Here is a 12,565-nt window from a genome sequence, read left to right as displayed (position 1 = left end):
TACACCAAAAATTGAATCTCAAACCAAAATATCTCACAGGCAAGCTAATCCGTGAATATTCCATACACTGCTACTAGCTACTGGCATGTATCAATATTATTTATTCCAAATCCCTTCCTTCTCTTTGATGGTCCTGTACTGTAACGCATTCAACATCAGAAAGCTGGAATTTGCAATTAGTCTGTGTCGGAGCTGAGGGTTCACAATGTATACTTTACACAATAATAACACTTATAGATCTTTCATCTTTTCCTCCCCATATTAATTGCCTAAACCACAATGATTTATAACCACTCTGAACATGATTATTAATTTTCCTGATGATTATACCTGTGGGCGGCAACAAATCTACTCCTGATAGAACTGGCTTTGAAATGCTGCAAAATTCTAAAATGTCCATAAGGTAATAACAACTAATTTTTACCTTAATCAACTTACACTTAAAAAGAATTTAATATAGGGCACTTGTGCCTTGTGGGGAAACTTGTTTGAAATATACTGTATAGTCCTGAGTTATTTATGAGAATAATTATATATTTGTTGCTTAAGTTTGTACTGGGAAATCAGGATCTGAAATTAGGCTAGGGTACATTTTGTAAAAATAAAAATGAAGCTAGAGAGTTCTGTATTCTGAAGAACTTTGGTACTAAGGGGAGAAAAATAGAGAAGAATGAACAGGGAGAATGAACATTTGTTCAGGGAGGTCATCCGGCAGCCTGGCATGCCATAGTAGACAAGTCCAAACAACCCAATGGTGGCTGGCAGGTGGTTTGCTAGGACAATTTTTTTGTGGTGATCAAGGGGGAGACAAGAACTATAGTTCATACTTTTAGGCACGTGAATATAGCAGTGAAAGAAACAGAAGTGAAAGTGAATGGTTTCCATCTGGAGGAGCTACACATCTTTATCGGTGGTTGTTACAGAACAGGAGTGCAGGAAGCTGGCAAATGGGTCAACACCATGCAGGATCTGGGCTGCTGACTAATAGCAGCACGGGCACAAACTAATGATGTCATCAGCCTGCGCTGGGAGCTACTGGTCAGCAGCTGCATATTTCCATAGTGCTAGCCGGCTGCCCTCTACCTCTGTGCCACTTACTGGCCACCATTGCCCTAGTTATGTGGTGCTGTAGTCTAAACCACTGAGACTCTTGGGCTTGCCAATCAGAAGGTCAGCAGTTTGAATCCATGTGATGGGGTGAGCTCCCATTGCCCTGTCCCAGCTCCTGCCAACCTGGCAGTTCAAAAGCACACCAGTGCAAGTAGATAAATAGGTACTACTGTGGCGGGAAGGTAAAACGGCATTTCCATGCGCTCTGGCTCTCGTCATGGTGTCCCATTTGCGCCAGAAGTGGGTTTAGTCATGCTGGCCACATGACCCAGAAAGCTGTCTGTGGACAAACAGTTGGCCTGATACGAGATGAGCGCCACACCGCATAGTCAGATTTGACTGGACTTAACCATCCAGGAGTCCTTTACCTTTACCTTTTTACCTAGTTATGTATGCTTAGGGTATATAAACGTATACGGGTCAATCTTTTTTATGTAAAAAAGTTAGCTACCTGATTAAAGTTAGCCAGTACAGTGAATCTGGATATTTTGTTTTTCTTCTGTTGCCACTGTTATAAAATATCTTTTTTAAAAAAAAAATCCAATTGTATTTTCTTGTTCTTCATAACAAAGAAGAAAACAGTGCCACCATGATAAGAGAATTGAATATGGCTTCACATACTGACCAGGTCTCATTAAGACATTAATGGGATCACATGAAGAAAAAGTATCAAATCCACTTCTTTTAACCAACCCACTAGTTCAGGGGTCAAGGGGAGCTTGTGGCCCTCCAAATGTCATTTGTCTAAAACTTCCATAATCCTTAATCATGGGCATTACTGCTTGGAGCTGGAATCCAACAACATCTAGAGAGCTCTAGTAGCTCATTGCCTGCAATAGATAATGGTAAGGATGCTACCCTTGGTTAATGAAGCCACCCAAAATTTGCATCAGGAGGATGAGAGGAACTGCTAAGGGAACTGAGGAATTTCAAAGGAAGCCAATTGAATTTTAACAAGACTGAACACATTTTTTTCAAGGATGGATTCCAAATCTCAGTCAAGAATATGTGGTTTTTCAAACGTCGCCATCAAGGCATATGTTTGCTTCATGGACTTGTATGGGATAAGGGCTATGACTATACACCATTCATGTTCTGTAGCAACACCTGTAGCCACAGATAAGACCAAATCACAATACTAATTCACAGTGCTTACAGTGTATTACAGAAAGAGGTGTAAATGTCGGACTGTAACTTGGAAACCATTGGCCGCAACACTGTGTTATGCAGAAGAACGCAGGGAAGGGGGCACAATATATTAAATACCTGATATTACATGCTTTAGGGGGATATTTCCCCACAAATAATGATGAGAAATATTAATTATTTATAGGCAATTTGCATAACTGCATAATGCATCTCTCTATAAATAACAGATTATTTGCATAACAGCATAATGCCACTAATCATGGAAAAGAGCGCAAAATAATTTGATATTTCTAGCATTTGATCACGCCATGTCATACATGCTACGCGCCTGTTTGTTCTCATACTGTGGTGGGGGAAACGTACGGTGCTGCATAAAGGCTATTTCGCCTACCCTTTTCAAAATAGGTGGTGGTAAAGGGTCATCGCTGAGAGGGAGAGCACATGCTCTGCATGCAGAAGTTCCCAAATCCAATCTTTGGTATCTCCAGGTTAAGCTTGGAATCAGTCCTGTCTGGTGTATGCACTGTTTTGCGCTGGAGTGAAGAGACTCATTTTCCTATCATCATTCATCCACCGTCAAATCCATAACATGTGCCATAACACCTGTGCATCATTGTGAGGTCCTGTGAACTGTCTCCCCTAGATTTATAACCAAATTCTGACAGCCATTTTATATAGCATTCAACCTGGTTCAATGGAAGCTTCCTTCTAGGTAAGTGTGCTTGGGATATCTGGCCCAGGATAGCTTTCGTTTCATGGTTCTTTGTTTTTCTTCATTAGCAATGGGGCCTCCTATGTGTGCCCCAGTCTGAATATCAAACATGGGTCGTTGTAGCCATGAGGGGTTATTGGGTTGTTGTTTTTACAAGGTGTGACTGGAAAGTTCAGTGAATGGTCACAGAAATTGGACAGCGAGAAATATTCGAACATACATACCTTACAGGCCTTCAAAGCAGGCCGCCTCTGATACAATGCACCACTGACAAATTCGTAGAAGTGTTGGAAACTTCTGGAGAAGTCTTCTTTTCACACTGCTTTCTGTTCCCTCATCACAGCAGCTTGGATGTGTGAAATGTTGGGAAATCTGTGCCCTTTCATTGCAGATTTCAGTTTTGGAAAAAGAAAGAAATCCGGTGGGGCCTGAGCGGGAGAATATGGAGGGTGGGACAACTCAGTCACCTCAGTAATGATTTCACACGGAATATGCAATTCTTCCACCATCATTCAGACGGACAAACACCGATCCAGCATCAATAACTCACGAACTCTGTCGACATTTGCTGCCGTTCTGCTCTTGGACAGTCAGCCAGACCGAAAGTCATCTTCGATGGTTTGCTGTTTAGGGAAGCTTTTAATGTTTGATACATTACTGTATTTTAATATTTTGTTGAGAACCACCCAGAGTGGCTGGGGAAGCCCAGCCAGATGAGCAGAGTATAAAAAATATATTATTATTATTATTATTATTATTATTAACAGAAACGCTTGAACCACTCATACACTGTCTTTCGAGTTAGAGCATATTGTGGCTTTCTGATGCCAATTGTATGTTCGAATATTTCTCGCTGTCCAATTTTTGTGACCATTCACCGAACTTTCCGGCCACACTTTGTATTTTTATGATATATTTTGTAGTTTTATATTTTGATTTTGTTCTGTGAACCGCCCAGAGAGCTCCGGGTATAGGGCAGTATATAAATTCAATAAATAATAATAATAAATAATAACCTATTTTGCAATAATGAAGCTAGAAGTAAGAGCTAGTTTACTTCTAGATTAAGATTAAGAGATCCAGAGAAGTCAGTCAATATATACAAACCGTGTAGCCTACTCTTAATGCTCAACAGATCCTTTAACTATTCTGTGCTCTCAGAAGCTATATGGTGCCCTAAGGTTTCCTTATTGACAATCTGAAGGGTGCTTTTGTTTTAAAATCTGTTTCTGGGCCATTCTATATCAAGTGATCCAACTTTTTAAAATGAAGAACATTAATTCTTTCAAAGCGTCAATGCTATCATGCAATATCAAGCTATCACTTGGCTTCAGAACACATTTTTAAAAGAAAAGCCTGGCTAGCTTTTCAGATAACTTTTAATTGAATAACTTTCTAAAGAAATGCCTAAAATAATTGATATTGTCTAAAGTAACTGATATAAGTCTTGTTTATTCTGTTATATTTTACTCTAAGAAGACCCATTTATCCAAAATAGAACCCAAAATATTTTTTAAAAATGTGATCCCATTGAGATCCCAAGATCAAATTTTGCAGGTAGCTCTTAGAAACATTTAAAAAGTGATTAAAACAATTAATTACATTTTTCCAAAAAAATTTGTTGATTGTTTAATATATCTAAGAGCTACCTGCAAAATTTCATCATGGGATCTCAATTCATTTTTTTGGAAAAATATAATCATGTTAATTGTTTTAATCACTTTTTTTAAAAAAAACTCTATTTTGTAACTTAAATTAAAAATTTTAAGTAAGTCCATCTTGTGGTATATGATATTAAAGCCCATGAAGTTCAGAAGAGATTATTGTTTTTAATTAGTGTTTTAGTTTTTTAGATTAGTGTTTTAGTTTAGACGTATCTCAATTCTGGACTGAGCTTTTGACGTTTTTGTGCAGTCTGGCAAGGCCAAAATTGTCAATTTTTTAAAATTTCAAACCCTCATAACTCACAAACAGGATGAGATAAATAATTAAAATTTTAGATTTAAACTTAGTTTTGATCATTCAACAAGTGTACAAAATATTGAGAAAATTGGATGACGTGAAATAAAAAAGTTGGATCACTTGTTATGCAATGACCCTTCTGTGGCCAGTGGGATGTTGGTTGGGAAGTAGTAACAGGTATGGATATCTAAGGATTTCGATAGCTGTAAATTCTAAAGAAAACTAACCTGATTTGCATCTCCTGGACTTGTATAGATCAGAAAGTAATTAACCTTCAGGTGTCAACTTACTCTGAATTTTGCAGTACTCTTCTTGGCTCAGAGAAAATACCATAATGCATTTTTTAAAATGTGCATTTGGGATAAAATACATCTATAAATGTGTTTTGTGGTAACATACATATATAAATACAAATGTTCATGGTTAATGCAGAAATGAGATGTAATGGACTAATGAATGAAATCATGCAAAATTGACAGAGAGCAGAAAGAGAATGATCTGTCTGTGCCTCATAACAGGCTGTCAGCATTGTGGTGAGTTCCCCCCCATCTCATAAATGATTGGCCTATAAAGGTAAGAAAAGGAAAAAAGAGATAGGAGCAGAAAGAAGGAAGCAAGAAGGGAGATGTTAACATAAAAAGAACTGGTGGAAGAGAAAGTGGTTTAAAAAGACATGAAAACAAAAGGAATGAAGACATGAATGGCGGAGCAGGTAGAGCGATAAGAGAAAGACTAAGGAAGAAAGTGAAAGCAGGACTCAGAAGATGGAAAGGAAGTAGAGATGAATTATTGCATGAGAAAATGCAAGCAAACAAAAAGTCAAGAAAATGGAGGCCAAGGGGGCACCTGCAAAAAGAATAATGATCCCCCAATAACTGGAGAAAGGATAAGTAGAGAAGGAAGTAAGGTCAGAAGCACATTAAAGATGAAAAATAGCATTATCCTTTGGGATATTTCTCCCCCTCATTGCTCCTATTTTTATCAGAAGTCACATTTCCAAAATAAAAATTGAGAAAATGCTAGATAAAAAGCACTCCATAATAAAGAGTACACACACAAACAAACAAAAACACATTTGTGACATAAAGTCAAACTTCCCAATGTTCATGAAAGGTTATCTCCTTAGACTATGCATATCTTCTGCTATCTAATGCAGCCTGGAAATTGTGTTTACATTTCTCATATCCCTCCCCGCCCAAATCTGGGTATGTGGCAATACAGATTAATGGCACTACTAAAGTTTGACCTTCCATTCATTTTGCACTAAGCTCTCAGTTCGTGGGTGGCACTTTGTAGTTAATGTAGCCAAAATCTTCTCTCCCTCATTCCCAAGGGAGAGAAAGGGATACTCTTAAAGCAGCCTCTCTCTTTTTCGGCATTACTGTTTCAAATGTTTACTTTTTTGCAAGTTAACGGCAAAGATAATACGAACCGAAAATTTGGGTCGTGGTTTATAAACTGGGGGTGCATTTCAGGTGAACCTTATTTATGGTCTAAGGTGAAAACCGTATGAGATCCAGTAGTTATGGCCTGTGATGGGATAAATTGGATATTTATCTAACTTCTCCCTCCGTCTGTGGGTTATTGAAACATTAAACTATAACCAGATCTATGAGGTGTGTAAATCCCAGGTGAACCAAAGCAATAAAGTCAACTCCGAACTGAAGCTACTGCACACTTCAAGCCACAAGTGCTAGTTTGTTGGCAGAAGAGCAAAGGAAGGGGTTTTGAACTTTGAGGAACTAGCAGCCCTGTCTTTTGAGCCAAGGTAACTAAAGAGACAGATGTGGTGGCTTGTAGCCCTGCAGGTATTGTGGCATTTTATCCCTAATAAGTGAGAGGGCCGCCTAAGTCATCTTGTTGCCAGATATATAGCCGAATCCTTCCGCTGCTACAGCCAATGTAGCACCATTGAGGCACTGGCTGCTATCTTCATTCATCCCCTTGTGATACCTCCTCAAGGTGGTCACTTCATGTGACAGGGATGGTCCTCAACTGCAGATAATGCAAAACCATTATTGTTCTGTCTGGTTCCCTGTAGCTTCATGTCTCACAGTGAGGGAACTGCCAGAAGACCTTCAGAGCTCGACCGCAGTGTCTGGGCTGAATGATGGAGATGCTCCTTCAGGTATATAGGGCCAAGACTTCTGCCACCTGCAGATCATGCAAATCAGTCAGTTTGGGTTTCTCTGGGTTTCTCATTTTTCCCAAACTTAAGTTCAATTGTCCACATTTCACCCTAAGTATTTGCATTTTTGTGCCCATTACTTGGCTAGAGAACTGCATTGTAACATTCAGATAAGTGCCATTTTTGAAGGGTGAATTATGTGTTGGCTCATGTATTGTTTTGGAAAGTGTGGATTAGGTAGATTTGCCTTCAAATGTGAACTGAGTTGAATTTCTACCCCATCTCTACCTGGCATCACTAGAATAATAAGAGACACTGGAAAAGCCCCACCTGAGCAGTCCACACAATTATCTTCCTGTGATATAGGGATACCACCAAAGTTACCTTTTCTGCTGTCGTGTGCTTTATTCATTTATTACATTAATTGATATCCTACTTTCTCCAGTGGGCATAGAGTAGCTTTCAACAGTTCTCCCACCAAAATAATAATAATAATATGTTTATAGTTCTGTTCCCGAGAGAGTCACAATCTAAGGGAAATAAAAGATAAAAGAGGCCAAACGAAATAATAAAAAATAGCACTGTAAACATCAAAATATATTTTTAATAAACAAGCCAAAACATCCCATAAACAACCAGTCCAAAAAGTCCTCCAAAGGGCAGTCCTTTTTGTAGTCATCCACCTAACTAATGCTGAAGTCCTAAGCCCACATACCTGGGAGAATGTCCCACTAAATTCAATAGGACTTACTTCAGAGTTGACATGGTTGGAATTGCCACTTTAATGGCTATTGCTGAAGAACAGCCTGAGCTGGCTGAAGGCCAGAGGTCAGTCCCAGGTGTGATGGTGTCTTTCGGGCTCTGTGCAGGAGGTAGGTAGATCTTGACTCCAAAATCCTGGAGTCATCCACAGGAGATGTGAGTGCATAGACATTCAGAAAGTGACTTAGCCAGTAGATGAATAGGCCCTTTATCTGGTCATTTATTCTGGATGTTCAGTAATAAAATGCCATCTCCAGTTTATGATTGTGTTGGTTTCTCTCCACCCCCTGCCCCCATACCATCTGCTAATGATAAATCAAATGATGGGTTGTTTTACGTGAAAAGTTTGCATTTCATTGAAGAGGGACAAATCTTCCTTGAGAGGTCCTGGGCTGCCCATTGTCTACCATTGCCCCATTCCTTCTCTTTCATTTTCAGTGCATCTTTTGTACCCTGCCATGCAATGCAAAATCATTTACTTCTCAACTGGCCCCTTCCCCTATTGGAGCAGCAGGCTGGCATGTCTATTTTAATAATTAACAACAACAACAAATTCTTTTGACTTTTACTAGATTTGTTTGGATATGAATTAATTGATCTACATCCCAACCTTAGATTAAAAGCAAAATTGTTTTAATAATAATAATAATAATAATTTTAAAGAATTACCCTGACTTTTTGCTGTATTTGTTTGGGAATGAATTAAAATATTGATCTACATTTGAATGTTACATTACAATAGTTGTTTTAATAATAATAATTTTGAAGAAGCCTTCTGACTTTTGGCAATATAAGTCTGGTAATACCCTGCAAATGACAATATTGATCTATGGTCCTTACTTTAGATTAAAACAATAGTTTTAGAAGTGGAGTGAAGAGAGTTTAAAGACTAAAGTAAAAATGTTACTTGCACAGGCTATTAAGTGATTGATCACACTGATACAAGTGCCTCCAAACATAAGTTTAAAGTGACACATCTTATCTGAGCTGAAGAGTTTGTTTTGTGCATTATGTAGAAATGATTGATGTCATGTATTTTTTTTAAAAAAAGAGGGAAACAACTTCTGCTGTTTCATACACCTTCCCTATTTTGAAAATGAGGTATATGAAAGAATTTTTCAACAGTGTAATCACTGCAGATCAAAAGATTTGCAACAGCTTCAGTCTCCCTCTGCTGTTAAATGCTATACTTCTTTCATTTAGAAACAAACAGCCCATGTTAAACTAAATATTGGAAGCAACAACAACAGGCCAAATGATACAGCCCCTGTGCTAGTACAGCATTGCTGGTTTAATGGTGTATCCAAAAACAGAAGTCAGCTCTGTAGCTTTCTTCATTGTAGCAATGAGTGCATTCAGCAGGGAGACGATATCGCTGCCTCCGAAAAGAAATCTTATATGCATTTCTCCAAATATGACAAAGATTTGACATTACAGTTCCGCTATTACAGTTACACGAAAAGGAAAAACCCTATTATCCAAATAACATAAGGAGCCTGGAAGCCTGTTGCCATCTGAATTTATTGAGGACTTGATGCAAATGTAGACAAATGAGATTGTTAAGCAACCCCTTAACTGGAGGCCATTTGAGTTTGAAGAGCAGTGTGTCATGATTGCCTCTACAGATCCATGTGAAATTCTCTCCAGTACAAATTCTCTACACCCAGCTTACAGCAAAAGCAGTCCTGTGGCTGTAAGATAAATATACATGCCTTTTGGAACTGAGAGTAGCTGATTATCATCCCCCTATCCCATTGCAATGAAGCTCTGTTTTTCTTTCCCTAGCCAAATTTCTTTGAGTTTCTTTTTTTTGGCACGTGTGTTTGTGTGTGCGTGTGTGTGTGTGTGTGTGTGTGTGTGTGAGAGAGAGAGAGAGAGAGAGAGAGAGAGAGAGAGAGAGAGAGAGAGAGAGAGAGAGAGATTAGCACCACATTAATACTGTGAATATTTTGTAGCACTAGAATTTTCAGTACATAGAAACTGGCACACACTGGCTTTACGAATACCTTCCTTTATATAAAATGCAAACATTACCCATATTAACTAGTTATTTTTAAGTGTTTTTTTAATTTAAAAAATGTGGGAAATGCAACACAGACTCAGCACCCTGTTAAAGGTCAGCAACGGCATCCCCTGACAAAGATCAAACTGGCTGATGGGCGAATGCGCAGAGAATTCTGCCTTCCCCTGTAGCATGTTATACGGCCCAAATGCTTCTGCCATCTGGGTAGATGTTATCAAACATCTCATTATGCTCTCCGCTAGATGCTCTCGTGTCTTGGTCTCGCACATCAGCTGCTCAGGGCTGTTTAAGCCCATGCAAGATCGAAGCATTCTAACGGGACAAAATGGACCATTTCCAAGCCAAACTTGGTTGATGTCTAACTTGTGGCATGCTGTCTTTCTGTCATACAAATGTCTTGCTTTTGTTGGATGTTATCTCATACCTTACATTTTTAGTATTAGGATTCAGAATGTATCAAGTACAGTGGTACCTCTAGATGCGAACGGGATCAGTTCTGGAGCCCCGTTTGCATGTAGAAGCAAATGTAACCCATGTCTGCACATGCGCGGGTCACGTTTTGGCACTTCTGCGCATGCGTGTGACGTCATTTTGAGCGTATGCGCATGCACAAGCGGCAAAAGCTGGAAGTAACGCACTCCGTTACTTCCGGGTTGCCACGGAGTTACTTCCGGGTTGCCGGGTGGCCAAATTTCTTTTTTTAGCTTTTAAGCGTCGCAAGACTATAATTGACTGTATTGATATGGGGCTATCTGTTTAGCCCATTTTAGTGTTGGCTAAGTTCTAAAATCTTCCTGGATGTTTTAACTGTGTATTGACAAATGTATTTTTTTTTTCTGACTGACGGTCGAATAAAAGGTTGATGATGAGGAGTGCAACTCGAACGCGCTCATCTCGAAGCACATTCAACCCGAGGTATGACTGTAGTGGGATGAAGCTGCGCAAGAGCAGGTTATAAGCTGCCTAGGGCAGGCTTGCCCTATGGAGGAGTCAGCAAGATGGGTCCAGCCCTGACATTGCATATGGCAGCCTACCAAGATCCAACATGCCCTCTCTACCTGTCTCCAGCTACAAAAATAAGCTGACAAGGACCTAAAGAGCCAGTGTGGTGTAGTGGTTAAGAGCGGTAGACTCATAATCTGGTGAACCGGGTTCGCTTCCCCGCTCCTCCACATGCAGCTGCTGGGTGACCTTGGGCCAGTCACACTTCTCTGAAGTCTTTCAGCCCCACTCAGCTCACAGAGTGTTTGTTGTGGGGGAGGAAGGGAAAGGAGAATGTTAGCTGCTTTGAGACTCCTTCAGGTAGTGATAAAGCAGGATATCAAATCCAAACTCCTCTTCTTCTAGCAGATCACAATGCCATAATGGTCGTCTGCATTCCATACGTGTCCCGCCTTTCAGCAGAATACTTTTGAATACTTTGTAGCAGAAAGGGGAACGGTATGTGCATGAATCAAGGGCCGCAAGGTGTGCACATCTGTGCTTGTGAAAACCTCTCAAACCTGTTTTCACGTTCGGAGCTGAGCTAGGAATGAATGACTGTCAACGTTGGTTTCTCTCTCCATTTCTCATATTTCCAATCTCCAGACCAATTTGCAACATTCTCTTGAAAAGAGAAATCTGTACAAAAATTAGGATGCCTTTTGGCCTGCATTTCTTCTCGTACGCATTTTTGCACACAGCAATTATTGCATTTTAGTATCTTATGTTCTTTCCTTTTTGTTGGCAATCTGCGCTCTGCACAATTCAGAGAAGTGTTGAATTTCAAAGGACGGCTGTGTTTTAGTTTACATGTTGGCTCGGGAAGTGTGACTTCGGCAGGTTCAAATAAAATGCAAATTGAACAAATTTCTTCCCCTTCCCTAGACTGAGCTGTGTGATCAGATCACACTTGCAAACTGAATTCATCATTACACTCTAGATCCTTTGAATGACTCCAGTCTATTTTGACCAGTCTTATGCATATATACAGAAGCCTTGTACACAGGTTAATACATTAGCAGGGTTTTAAAACTACTTGTAATTTTGTTATGGATGGATAATAAGTAATTTAAATAAGGTTTCAAACTGAACAATGGACATGCAGTATATTGATAAATAATGGAACCAAGGAAGGAACTAGAGGGAAGTCAATTTGTTCTGATTTGTGTGTTTTTTTGTATTGTTTTGTTTTTTTAATTTTTGTTATTTTTGAAAAATCAATAAATCATTCATATATATACATATGAATATATATATATATATATATATATATATATATATATATATACACACACACACAGTCTTCTTTTCTTCTTTCTTATAGTACTAACACACATAGTATGATCGTGTTGTAAGGCAAAGGGTCAAGTGTAATTTGCATGTTTATTTGCATGTTATTAACCTAGTTCTCATCTCTCTTTAAGGAAACAATGACACTGACATTGGTTGGCAGATAGCCATCAATATTGCCATCCTGAAACTTTCCCCATTCTTCGACAAAAAGAAAAATCACTGTCTTGAGAGTAGTTTTATATATTGCAAGTACCATAAATAGCTGCAACAGAAGTGTGGGAAAGAGGCATACCTCCACAATTTGCACTTCCTGATTAATGTTTGAGGGGGGAAATGTATGCCTCTTCCCCACAAGGCACCCAGAGCTTAAGTTTCTCTCCCATTGAGAAGTTACACACCAGTTCCCTTTTCAGAAATTACACAGGAAGCACAAACAGAGGCTGCT

At 39.1% G+C, this 12,565-nt stretch overlaps 1 protein-coding gene across 4 annotated transcripts in view; it reads left to right on the top strand.

Annotated features, from left to right (window-relative positions):
* LOC309371530 (uncharacterized protein) overlaps nucleotides 1–12,565 on the top strand; it is a 265,758-nt gene that overhangs the window by 143,948 nt on the left and 109,245 nt on the right. The gene's annotated exons all lie outside the window — the stretch shown is intronic.

The sequence above is a fragment of the Podarcis melisellensis genome (genome assembly GCF_964234715.1).
Source record: "Podarcis melisellensis genome assembly, chromosome: 6".
In the NCBI taxonomy this organism is placed as follows: Eukaryota; Metazoa; Chordata; class Lepidosauria; order Squamata; family Lacertidae; genus Podarcis; species Podarcis melisellensis.
This window is presented reverse-complemented; position numbering and strand designations above follow the sequence as displayed.